Source organism: Rana temporaria, chromosome 2, assembly GCF_905171775.1.
Source record: "Rana temporaria chromosome 2, aRanTem1.1, whole genome shotgun sequence".
NCBI classification, from domain to species: Eukaryota; Metazoa; Chordata; class Amphibia; order Anura; family Ranidae; genus Rana; species Rana temporaria.
Window position 1 is genome coordinate 417,646,049 of NC_053490.1, and position 12,094 is coordinate 417,658,142.

Here is a 12,094-nt window from a genome sequence, read left to right on the forward strand (position 1 = left end):
TAGGGGGAAAGAACAGAAAGATGATCTTTTCAGTTTGCAGCTTCTCCATTTGACCCATTTATGGGTTCAAGAACTGTATATGTTACTTAAAGTACTAAAGGCAAAAACAAGGGAGGGTTACCCCCCTGTAATTTTTTTTTGCCATCTGTGTTCCATTGGGGAAATTTCCTTTCACATTTTGTCCCATAGCCAAAAGTGAAAGAAAATCTCTACAAAGTGAAGGAATTCCTGGTTATCACCAGGGTCTCCAGAACAAGTGATTTCCCCTCTATCATTGTTGTTGTGACAACTCAAACATTGTGATTTTTTTTTATTTTCATCTCTCTTATGGGGCACAGACAGCAAAAAAAAAAAAAAGGTGTTTTAATCCCCCTCTGCCTTAACCAAAACTAAAAGATAAGCTTTTGCCTTTAGTTATACTTTAAAGTGTTAAATGCAGTAAAACTAGTAATTAATTACACACCTGGCACTATCACTAAGGATTTTGTCTAATGTTCCAACAATAAAATACTGTGCCTTCTATAAGAGCTTTTATAGGGAGCTGCGGTGGCTCTACGCGATTGGCACTGCGCTGACAAGCCATTCACCTCTGCAGCTAGGGGTTCGGATCCCGGTCTCGGCTACATGTGAATTGAGTTTGGTTGTCTCAGCCTGGCTCCCGGTGGGTGTGCTATGCGAGGTAAGCCTGCGCTTAGTATGCCCACCCCCCTCCCACAAAAACCACCACACTTATACGCACTCGAAATTGGGTTAACATGCACGCACTTTGACCACGCGGTCTCTAAAAAGAGAGGCGAAGGACTAACGGGGCTGGTTGAGCGGGCTAATCCTCTCACTCCCTTATAGGGAGTCCCTCTGCCCCGTTGGGTTTCAAAGCGGAGCAGGTAGGGCGGGCTGTGTGGGAGGACCCCCTCACACACCCGCCATTGCCACCCGGGGCATGGAGAAAGGTGGCAGATTGCCTCTGGGGGAGGCCTGCCTACTCCCAACTCCTGCAGTCCGGCTCCTCTCTCGAGTACACGCACAAAATACACTTAAAAAAAAAAAAAAAAAAAGAGCTTTTACCAATAGTCACATGGCCACTCGGTCCCCTATTCTCCCCATTGTTTGGAGGGCTAGGAGAAGACAATGCTGTTAATTTCAGTGATACAGGAAGGGCTATAGGACAGGAGGAGCCACTGTTAAGCCTTGTTTACACCATAGTGTAGAGAGGTCAGTTTTTCTGCATGCGTTCCACCTGGGCACAACAAAAAACAATGGTTCTCTATGTGTACTGTTTACACCACAATGCTGGTATCATGTTTTTTTTCTACTGAAGAATCTGCAACGTGTATACAGTTTTCTGCAGGGGAAAAAAACATGACACAACATTGGTGTAAACAGGGCACATAACTGACACAGTAGAAAACTGATGTCAACGTGCATGAAACTGATGTGAAACTGATGTGAAACTGATGTCTCTGTAATTGAAAACTGTGTGGTTTTCTTATCAGTTTTCCCATTCGTTTACATGCACGTATAGTGTGAATGAGCCCCTAATCAGACACTCTTTGAGGTTTTGTTTGGTTCAGATCTCACTGGTAATGTTACCCATGGTATCTACTAGAAATAATTCCTTGGAGAAAGAATAAGGCTTGAAGATAAATGTGCAACATAGGCAGAAGGCCCGAAATGACTGGGTTAGCAGGATAGGTGGATTAAAGCGGGGGTTAAAAGCTTGTAGTGGTCAAGCTAGGTCCCCTTTCTGAAGGTGGGGCAGGGTGGGGCTGGTGTAAGCGTAAGGGGGTGGTTCTGATGTCTTGATGCAGTCGGAGCCAGGACTGAGTGAGTAAGCAGCTTCCCCCGCCCTCCCTCCCTAAATAATTTGTTGTTTTTGTCTTTCAGATGTATTTCCTTCCATAAGGGTGTTTATTCGATATTGTGTTCGGGACGGCAATAGAATGGAGATTGCTTTGGGGCTAGTCTGTTTTGCGGGATGGCTTGGTTTATTTGGCAGATGTCGTAGCAGTTGGCAGGGGTCTTAGGGTCTTGGAAGCCAGTGACGGTTTAAAGTTTGGAAAAAGAGGGGTGGGGCCCATCTCAGGTATGAGTTATTTGGCTGTATCGCGGGTGCCTTAATAGTGGTAGTCCTCTAGCTGTTGTAGTTGCAACTGAGGGCCTGGAAATCTATTTTGATGGTGATGAAGCCAGTCTGTGGAATATAACTTGCCTTTCAGGATCCTAGACTTTAATAAATTTCGTTTCCGTACTGAGGTTGGATTCAGTTATGAAAATGAAGAAAAGTATATATTTTGTGAAGAAAATTTTATTTTATTTGTTTTAATAAAATGGCTGCTATGGCCTTTTAAAACCCATAAAGGAAACTGCGTGTGTCTTTTGCTTATAGGGGGGGGGGGGGGGCAGCCTTAATATCTGCAAATACCTCAGTCATGAAAGAGCCTGTTTTGCCGAGGCCTGCATCAGTTCCTGGACTACTGAGCCTTATGCCCTGTAAACACGATCAGGCTTTAGCCCGACCAAACTCACATCGGAATTCCAAAGGAATTCCATCGGAGGAAAAGAAAACATGTTCTCTATGTAAACTCCGATGGAATTCCTCAGAATATCCGATGGAAAAACTCTGATTGCCATACATACAGTCGGAATTTCCGATGGAAAAAGTCCATCTGACTTTTTCCATCGGAAATTCCGATTGTGTGTACGAGGTATTAGAGGTTGAGGAGTTGTTATGGAAGAAAATATCTGTGCAGTCACAAATCCTGGCTTTTCCATAATGTTTACACACTGATCTTGGCCACATTTATGATCGCAGTCTGCTGTGAAGGCAGCATGGTTTGTACCTACATGCTGGGATATTGCTAAGGAGTGTGGCAGACCTGTGAGGATTATATCAAGCGCTATCTGACCACTCTTCACTGGGGGCCATTTCACACTGGTAAGCCCTTGTCTGCTTCACATGGGTGGTGTGCTGTGTGGACTGTCTTGGATTGGAAAGCTGTCTGAGATCCGTGCTTGTACCTGCTGTTTCATGTAAAGATCACCTTTCTTTTCTGGGCTTCACTGGGATATGTGTTTTCACTATTCACATGATGCTCATATTATTGTTAATGTTATAAGTATTTATATGTACACTTTCAATTGTGGAGGGTGAAATTTTCATTTTTGCATGTTTATTTCACGAATTGTCCATTTATTTATTTATTTATTTATTAATTGCATTATGATATGCAATTTTGGTACTGTATTGTATATACAGTGCTTGAAGGTTTTTCAAGTAATACATTTCATGTTTTAATAGATGTGAATTTAGGAGATATACACAACAGCAATTGTTTGCTGTTCAACGCTGCACTCGTTTTTGATCAACTCAAACACTTACCAGTCCCATTAGACTCCCAGCTGCCTATGTCACCAGTAGCACTGCATGACATGGTAGGTAAGAACATTTTGATTGACAGTGGCTCCTCCTGTCAACACAATTCACAACAAGGCAGGCTGGTCCCACCCACCAACCAGGTAATTTAGAGAGCAGAGTAAGGCATGCCAAAAACCAACGGGTAGAACTAAAAAAAGTACTAATTTCCCCATTCACACATTCAATATGGATGGAGGAATCACTCCCATAGCACTATTGTGTTAGTCGGTAGCACAGTCAGAAAAAGAAATCAAACAGACTGGGTGTACAGATGTCGATTGAGAGATTGACTTTTGTACAACCAGCCTTCCAATAGATGGATCGAAATACGGCTGGTACCTTGCTGAACCAGCCAAATTTCTATTCATCTATGGCCACCTTTTCTGTGAACACCCGAAACAGTGGCAACACTACAGACAGTAGATGATCCTGCTGATCATTACCACCAACAACTAACAAGAGGAAGTCACTGGAATGTTCAGTGGGTATTTTCATATAAATGAAATGTACAAAAAATAAATAAAAGCCACACAATATTTTACACATTTATTATAGAGGCTTTATTTTTTGGGGGTTTACTGACACTTAAACTTGAGCAGAGAAAATGCCTCCTGCCCTTTCAGGCAAGGCTGAGCTCTGTTGCAGATCTGTGTAAAACTCAGGACTGGATGGAGAGAAATAAAATTCCTTTAGCAGCTAAAAGAGCTCCCAAGTACGAATTTCATCTGTGTATTTATCCGTTTGCCTGAAGTTCAGCTTTAAATGTGATACACTTACAAGGACATTGTTAAATAAAGAAACATAGACTTTTTTTTTTTGTTGTTATATCTGGAAGGGTTAACAAGCAGTATTGTATAACAAGCCTCAAGAATCCAATTACATTTTTACCCACAACAATGAGAAATAGCCTTATGGGCTGTCAGTGCAGATATAATTATAAATGATTCCAGGAAACATTTGCTATGCGATAACTGAAAATAACAATGGAAATGCCACCCTGCACACTAAAATGTAAGTCTGGAAACTGTGTACCATTATTAATACATTCCATATACGGTAGATTTGGAAAACAAATTCTTGTATTTTTCATGATAGCGTTCTACCAATTGTTTTATCTTTCCTTGGTGAGCTCAATGATACTCTTACCCCTGAAGGACCAAAGGAACATTGTGGTTTAGGAAACGCATAAAAGGAAAAAAAGAAAAGAAAAAAAAAACCTCTGTAAGGTGAAAAATAACTGTATTAAAGCATGCTTCACACTGAAGGCAATAAATACAGTACTGCAGCTACAGTCCTATTCTAATGCCTGAAGGATGGGGAACAAGAGGCAAGCATCATACATTTATAGAGCACAAGCAACACATTGCAGGTATTTGGAGTTTGACAGAAATATAGGACTTCAGCTGAACGATCTATATATAAATAATAGATATAAAGATGAAAGCAATGTATGCTACATACTGTACACATAATCAGTAATATGGAATCCAGGGTATGGCACATGTTCTGATTTGCATTTTATACCACATTCCCCAGACTGTAAAGGATGCCACTGTTTACATCACCAAACAAGGTTTAATCCTGACCATTTTATTGGTAGTCCAAGTAAGCCTTGTTCTACAATAAGGTCTGCTCCATCTTCAGCATGCCAGTGCACTCATTTGAATGATAACCAGTGGCAAGACCCAGCAGTAAAAGCCTAACCTTTGGAAGCCTTCAGAAACACACTGCTCTCATTTCTGAAACCGACTACCATTGCTTTGAAATGTGCCTATAACGCAGGTTAGCAGTGCCATGATCTTTTTATGTTTCCTACAATAACTTCACATATCTACATTTCCCATGCTGAATTCGATCGTCTCTCGCACACTTCTACAGCATTCACTCTGACAAACTTAGTCTCTGGCTATTCCTTTCCTATTTTAGACATGTCATTAATCATGCTTGGGTAAAGATAGTATCTTTCATTATCACATTTAACATGGAATATCAGACAAAGAGCTCTTACGAGGCATCCATCTTTCAAACACGGACATAATTCTTCAAGGTATTGTAGCACCTGACATCTGCTCTTCTTCCATGTGCCATCTACATCTAAATGGACTAGTAGCCTACGCTATGTGAAGCCCATAACATTCAAGAAGTTCTTAAGATTTTCATACATTGCAATGCAAAAATAAGCATCTCTCAATTAACATGAATTCAACTTGAAAATGTGAGCTTGGAAATAGAGCAAGAAAGGTGTTAATGCAGATTACATTAAAAGTACATGCCTTGTCATTACCATTCACAGCTTGCAGCCATTTTAGGCTATAGAAGATGAAATTCTATCACATCAATTTTTTTCACCTTTACATCCTAAAAACTTTAGAAAATGTCAACCTGCCCAAAATCCAAAAGATTAATCAAATTGCTTAGAATTTATTTTTTCCAATGACGTGTTCTGATTGTTATTTACTATGACTTGGTCTTCAACCAGCAAAATCGAAAAGGTCTTCTAAAGTTGGCAGACTTTGCCTGGACAGACATGAGCATGTGTCCTGTCCAGAATCTCCATTCCATAGTGAATGGAGAAACACACAAGAAAACTTGTATTCTGGTTCAATACAGTCGTTCCTATTCAAGACCCCTTTCAGTACCTCGCTTGCCCCAACTTTATTGTTTGCAAACATTCTATGAAAACCCTGGCCTCAATATTGACCTTGACAAAGTCTGTGGGCTGATCTCGTCAATGGGACCTTTGTTAACTGTTACACTGGCTATAGTCTGGAGTTTACAAGTCGTGGATAAGGTGGTGCACAAACCTTCTAGGGGCCATGCTTTTATGTATGGCCCCTAGAAAATGATATACTGCAAGAAAACAGGTACTAAGTGGCAGACAAATTAAGAATTGCAGCACAATTGCATCTAGAAATCCTTTTCTTCCTCCTTCCTCTCACTCCCTCTGTCAATTGATCTTTAGTCTGTTGGCATTCAACTTTAAAAGAAGTCATTTCTATACTCCATCATTAGGTGCAGTCACAATTGCTGTGTTCGCCTCTAAGAGAAGGGAGACCCTTGTCTTATAACAATGCACCTTTCACCCTTTTGAGAATTGCAAAGCATGATGCAACAAGGAGCAGAGTTGTTGGAGGAGATCCTGTCTCGTCCACACAGAACTTTACCATTGCAGTGCAGGCTAATCATGGTCGCTCCAGATGTATTATTATGCATTGTAGTGTTGATCACATTTTACTATTATTTTTCTGTATAATCTAAACTTTATTTTCCCCTATAAGTCAGAAAATGAACACATACTCTGGTAATGTTACTGTACTACATGTGGACTGTAGCCTAGTTTTGCACTGCCATCACTATTATCTGCATAGAGTATTAAGGAGCTTTTGATGGGATCTATGTTTTGCTAGTTGACAGCACTGCTGTAGTGGTTCTGATGGATCAGAGATTGAGCCAGGAACTCATTATGCCAGCCAGTCTTTGTGCTGTTCTTTTTCCTCCAACAGCTTGCAGCTATATAATCCTCCTGCAGAATCTGCAGAAATAATTGCATAGCAATCCATACCAATACACTTAATGCCATTTAACCTCCTGCTGAATAGGAAAAAAATGGCACAGAAGAAGTGCTGGAATAGGTATATAGACATCCATGCAGGTTTCTGCAGCTTCTGTGATCAATGCACCAGATACTAATGATCACAGTTAAATATATATACCCACATTCATCTTTTCTGCTATAAAGGCATATTAGACACCTAATCAATCTGTCGCAGATCTGCTTTATATAGACACTCTCTTTTAACCCCTGCCATCCAAATAGACTGCAAAAAGCCCCCTTACACACAGGCATGCTGTATAATCCAAAGGTAATATGATGTATGATAGTGATAGTATAAAGCAGTGTGCCCTGATCACATAAGGCATGATCAAATTTTATCTGCAGTTGTCCATTTTCCAATCTGCTCTGGCATATTTAAGACTGCAGCAATGAGGGAGTCCCCTTTCCATCACAAGCACCCAAGTTTCAATAGTTAGCCCACTGCATGCTTTTTTTTTTTCTAGAGACAGAGAAGAATCTTACCCAGAATGTTCTTCCAAAATATTCTGCTGTTGGGATCAGTCAGCAAGGTGATAGTTGGTCATCACAATGCTTACTCAGCAGATCCAACCTTTTTTATTCCTTGGATATGGGGTTAGAAATAGATGGGTTTTTTGCTGCTGCTGCTGCTTCTGCTGCTGCTTCTGCTAGCAATCAGTAAAAGGATCCCCATTCACAAGTGCCAAGTTCACCACCATATAGGATAATTCCATCTAGACGGAGGACGTAAGACCTGCAGCCTTCTTCCAGCTGTCAAAGTACCCAGTTATGTTTGTCGTAGACGATCTAATCCAGGTGTGCGTCAAAAGCATCAAAAAAAGAAGAAGTGTTATTATAAAAAATAAGACATAAAGAAGAGAGAGCAACAGAAGTCTGTTATCAACAGGGAGAGTGAGAGAGGAAAAATCCTCACTGCATCTGTAGCTTTTCAGAGCAAAGCCTTACTATACATATAAGATCTCTCCATATTCAAGATGCAGCCAGTGAAAAAAAAAGAAGAAGCAGTGTATGTATATATTCACAAGTATCCTGCAATAACAGATCCAATGGGGTTTTCCTTGAGCTGTACTGCTATGTGAAAGAACTCCTGCTGTTTGAATGGATGTCTCCTGGGTCCTAGCACTTCCAAATGAAGACGAAGAAGAAGAAGGTGGAAGAAAAAGAGAAAAGGAAAGGATTCAGATCAGTTGTGTTAGCTCCCGGATGATGCTAATCTCCAATACAGAGGACAAGAGCACAGCACACAAGGAAACTTGATTAACAGCCAGCATCCAGAAAACAAGGGACCAGAGAGGAAGGCAAAGAGGGAGGTAATAGAGAGACAGAGATAGACAGAAAAAAAAAAGGGGGGAGAAACTGCAATACATAAATGAATCCAGTGTTTCAATAAGATCTCCTCATTTGATTGAATGCACTCTCGGAGCCTGCTGCAACTGCAAGTCATAAAAAAGATACCGTTACTGCCACCCAATGGATATTTCAGCACTAGCCAATCCTCCCTCCGGTTTAGAAGGCAGAATTAAAACAGGAAAGCCTTAGATGGAATGAAGAAAAGTGTCATAGATTAGCTGCTGCTCTCTGTCATAGCAAGTGCAATAAAGTATTTAAAAACACGATCGCTAAAATCTCATATACAGTAAGATATAACATGCTAATTTAAAGTCTAAGTTCACCTTTATATGTAAAATAATATTTGTGCCATTAAAAAATAAAAACAAAATGTGCATTTATCATTTTTTTTTAACCACTTAAGGACCGAGACTATTTTTGACAAGTTAAAATCATTTTGTTTTGCTAGAAAATTACTTAGAACCCCCCAAACGTTATATATATACTTTTCAGACACCCTAGAGAATAAAATGGCAATCATTGCAATACTTTATGTCACACCGATTTTGCTCAGCGGTTTTACAAGCGCAATTTTTTTGGGAAAGAATAAAACATTTTGGGGCAGATCCACAAAGAGAGTACGCCGGCGTATCTAGTGATAAACCGGCGTACTTTCAAATTTCCCGCGTCGTATCTTTGTTTTGAATCCTCAAAACAAGATACGACGGCATCTGGGTTAGATCCGACAGGCGTACGTTTTCGTACACCTTCGGATCTTAGATGCAATTCTTCGGCGTCCGCTGGGTGGCGTTCCCGTCGTATTCCGCGTTGAGTATGCAAATTAGCTATTTCCGACGATCCACGAACGTACGAGCGGCCGTCGCATTCTTTTACGTCGTTTCCGTTTGGCTTTTTTCGGCGTATAGTTAAAGCTGCTATTTGGTGGCGTACGCAATGTTAAGTATGGCCGTCGTTCCTGCGTCGAATTTGAAAATATTTTATTTTGTTTGCGTAAGTCGTCCGTGAATGGGGCTGGACGTAGTTTACGTCCACGTCAAAACAATGACATCCTTGCGACGTCATTTAGCGCAATGCACGGTGGGAAATTTAGGGACGGCGCATGCGCAGTTCGTTCGGCACGGGGACGCGCTTCATTTAAATGAAACACGCCCCCTACTCGCCGATTTGAATTACGCACCGTTACGCCCCGAGGGATACACTACACCGCCGTAACTTACGGCGCAAATTCTTTGTGGATTCAAAGATTAAAAAAGTAAGTTACAGCGGCGTAGCGTATCTCACATACGCTGCGCCCATGCAATTGTACGAGGATCTGCCCCTATGACTTAAAAAATAAGACAACAGTAAAGTTATCCTGATTTATATATATATATATATATATATATATATATATATATATATTGTTAAAAATAATGTTATGCCGAGTATATATTGGGAACAATTGACGTGAGGAGGAAGGAGCTGAGGGAGGGAGAGGAGATGTAGTATTTTTATTTTTTTTCTCTTTCTTCTTCTTTCTCCTTCTCTCTTTTTCTTATCTTTCTATATTTATGTTTTCCAATTTAATTTCTATGATACTTTTTTTTTTTGTATTGGAGGATAACCAGGGTGGGTAACAGGGTCATGAAAATAAAACAAAGATATGGGACTATAGTAGACCTATATAAAAGTGTGTTTAAAATGATGAGATATTTGAAGTAGAACTGAAAAACTGTTAAGCCCTGTACACACGATCGGATATCTGATCTAATCCGATGGATTTTTTCGTCGGATATCCGATGAAGCTGACGTTCATCAGTCTTGCCTACACACCATCAGTCAAAAATTCAATCGTGCCATAACGCGGTGACGTACAACACTACGACGAGCAAAAAAAAATGAAGTTCAATGCTTCCGAGCATGCGTCGACTTGATTCTGAGCAGGCGTGGATTTTTGTCTGATGGAGATCCACACAGACGATTGGATTTTTCTATCGATTTTTTTATCAATAGGAAAAATGTAATACGTGTTCTATTTTTTTTCACAGATGGGAAAAAAAAACGATGGGCCCACACCGATCGTGTGTACACGGCTTAATTGTTGGTGAAAGAGTAACGAATGTTAAGGAAAAGAAGTTGATATGCTTAAAATAACAGAACTGTTGTATAGATTTATTTTATGAATAGTGTATTAATATCTTTGTGAAAGAAAAACTAAAATAAAGAATTTATAAATAAAAAAATAAGACAACAGTAAAGTTATCCTGATTTTTTATTTTTTTTTATATATATTGTGAAAGATAATGTTATGCCGAGTAAATTGATACCCAACATCAGGGCTCAAAATTTCAAGTCTTGAGCCACTAGCCAGGCCTCAAGGGTTGCTCGCCACCAGTTTCCCCGCCCAACCCCTACCATGCCCTGCCCCTAATTATGCCGCTAATTACGCTCTCATAAATTATCTCCTGAAATGACACTTAAATGTTTTATGCAGAATTAAGTTACAAAAATAAATATTAACAACTTTATCAGTTCCCCTCAGTACAGCCTCACCTGTGCCTATCAATGCAGGCTCACCTGTGCCCACCATTGCAGCCTAACCATGCCCACCATTGCAGCCTCACCATTCCCACCATTGCAGCCTCACCGTGCCTACCATTGGAGCCTCACCATGCCCACGATTTGGAGCCTCACCGTGCCCAACATTGGAGCCTCACTGTGCCCCACATTGCAGCCTCACCGTGCCCCACATTGCAGCCTCACCGTGCCCCGCATTGCAGCCTCACCGTGCCCCACATTGCAGCCTAATTGTGCCCCCATTGCAGCCTCATTGTGCCCCCCATTGCAGCCTCATTATGTCCCCCATTGCAGCCTCATTGTGCCCCCACTGCGGACTCACTGTGCCCCTATTGGTGGCCAGATCATGACAGGTGAAAGAGGAGAGCTGCGGGATCACTGAGCGGTATAACCCACTGTCAATTAACACCTACACATTTCCCTTTAAATGGAAGAGCAGGTAATTAGCCACCCTTTACCTGACAACCTTAAATATTAAGGGGCAGATCCACAAAAAAATTACGCCGGTGTATCTATTGATACGCTGCGTAATTGTAAATTTCCTGCGTCGTATCTTTGTTTTGTATCTACAAAACAAGATACGACGGCATCTCGGATTGATCCAACAGGCGTACGTCTTAGTACGCCGTCGGATCTTAGGTGCATTTTTCCACCGGCCGCTAGGTGGCATTTTCGTCGAATTTCGCGTTGAGTATGCAAATTAGCTAGTTACGGCGATCCACGAACGTACGTCCGGCCGGCGCATTTTTTTATGTCGTTTGCATTCGGCTTTTTCCGGCGTATAGTTACCCCTGCTATTATGAGGTGTACTCAATGTTAAGTATGGCCGTCGTTCCCGCGTCGAATTTTGAATTTTTTAAGTTGTTTGCATAAGTCGTTCGCGAATAGGGATTTGCGTAGAATGACGTCACCGCCGTAAGCATTGGCTGGTTCCGGTTTAATTTTGAGCATGCGCACTGGGATACCCCCACGGACGGCGCATGCGCCGTTAAAAAAAAACGTTGTTTACGTTGGGTCACAACGTATTTACATAAAACACCCCCATCACATCCATTTGAATTCCGCGCCCTTACGCCGCCAAAGATACATTACGCCGCTGTAACTTATGGCACAAATTCTTTGAGGATTCGAAAAAAAAAGTTACGGCGGCGTAGTGTATCTTAGATACGCTACACACG

General features: G+C 41.1%; 1 protein-coding gene across 1 annotated transcript in view; it reads right to left on the reverse strand.

Annotated features, from left to right (window-relative positions):
* The window catches only part of IL1RAPL1 (interleukin 1 receptor accessory protein like 1), a 1,739,707-nt gene extending 1,731,247 nt beyond the window's left edge, over nt 1–8,460 (reverse strand). The window contains exon 1 of the mRNA XM_040338202.1: nt 7,494–8,460. The gene's annotated coding sequence lies outside the window, so the exon portion shown is untranslated. The remainder of the gene's footprint in view (nt 1–7,493) is intronic.
* Between the last annotated feature and the right edge of the window lie 3,634 nt (nt 8,461–12,094).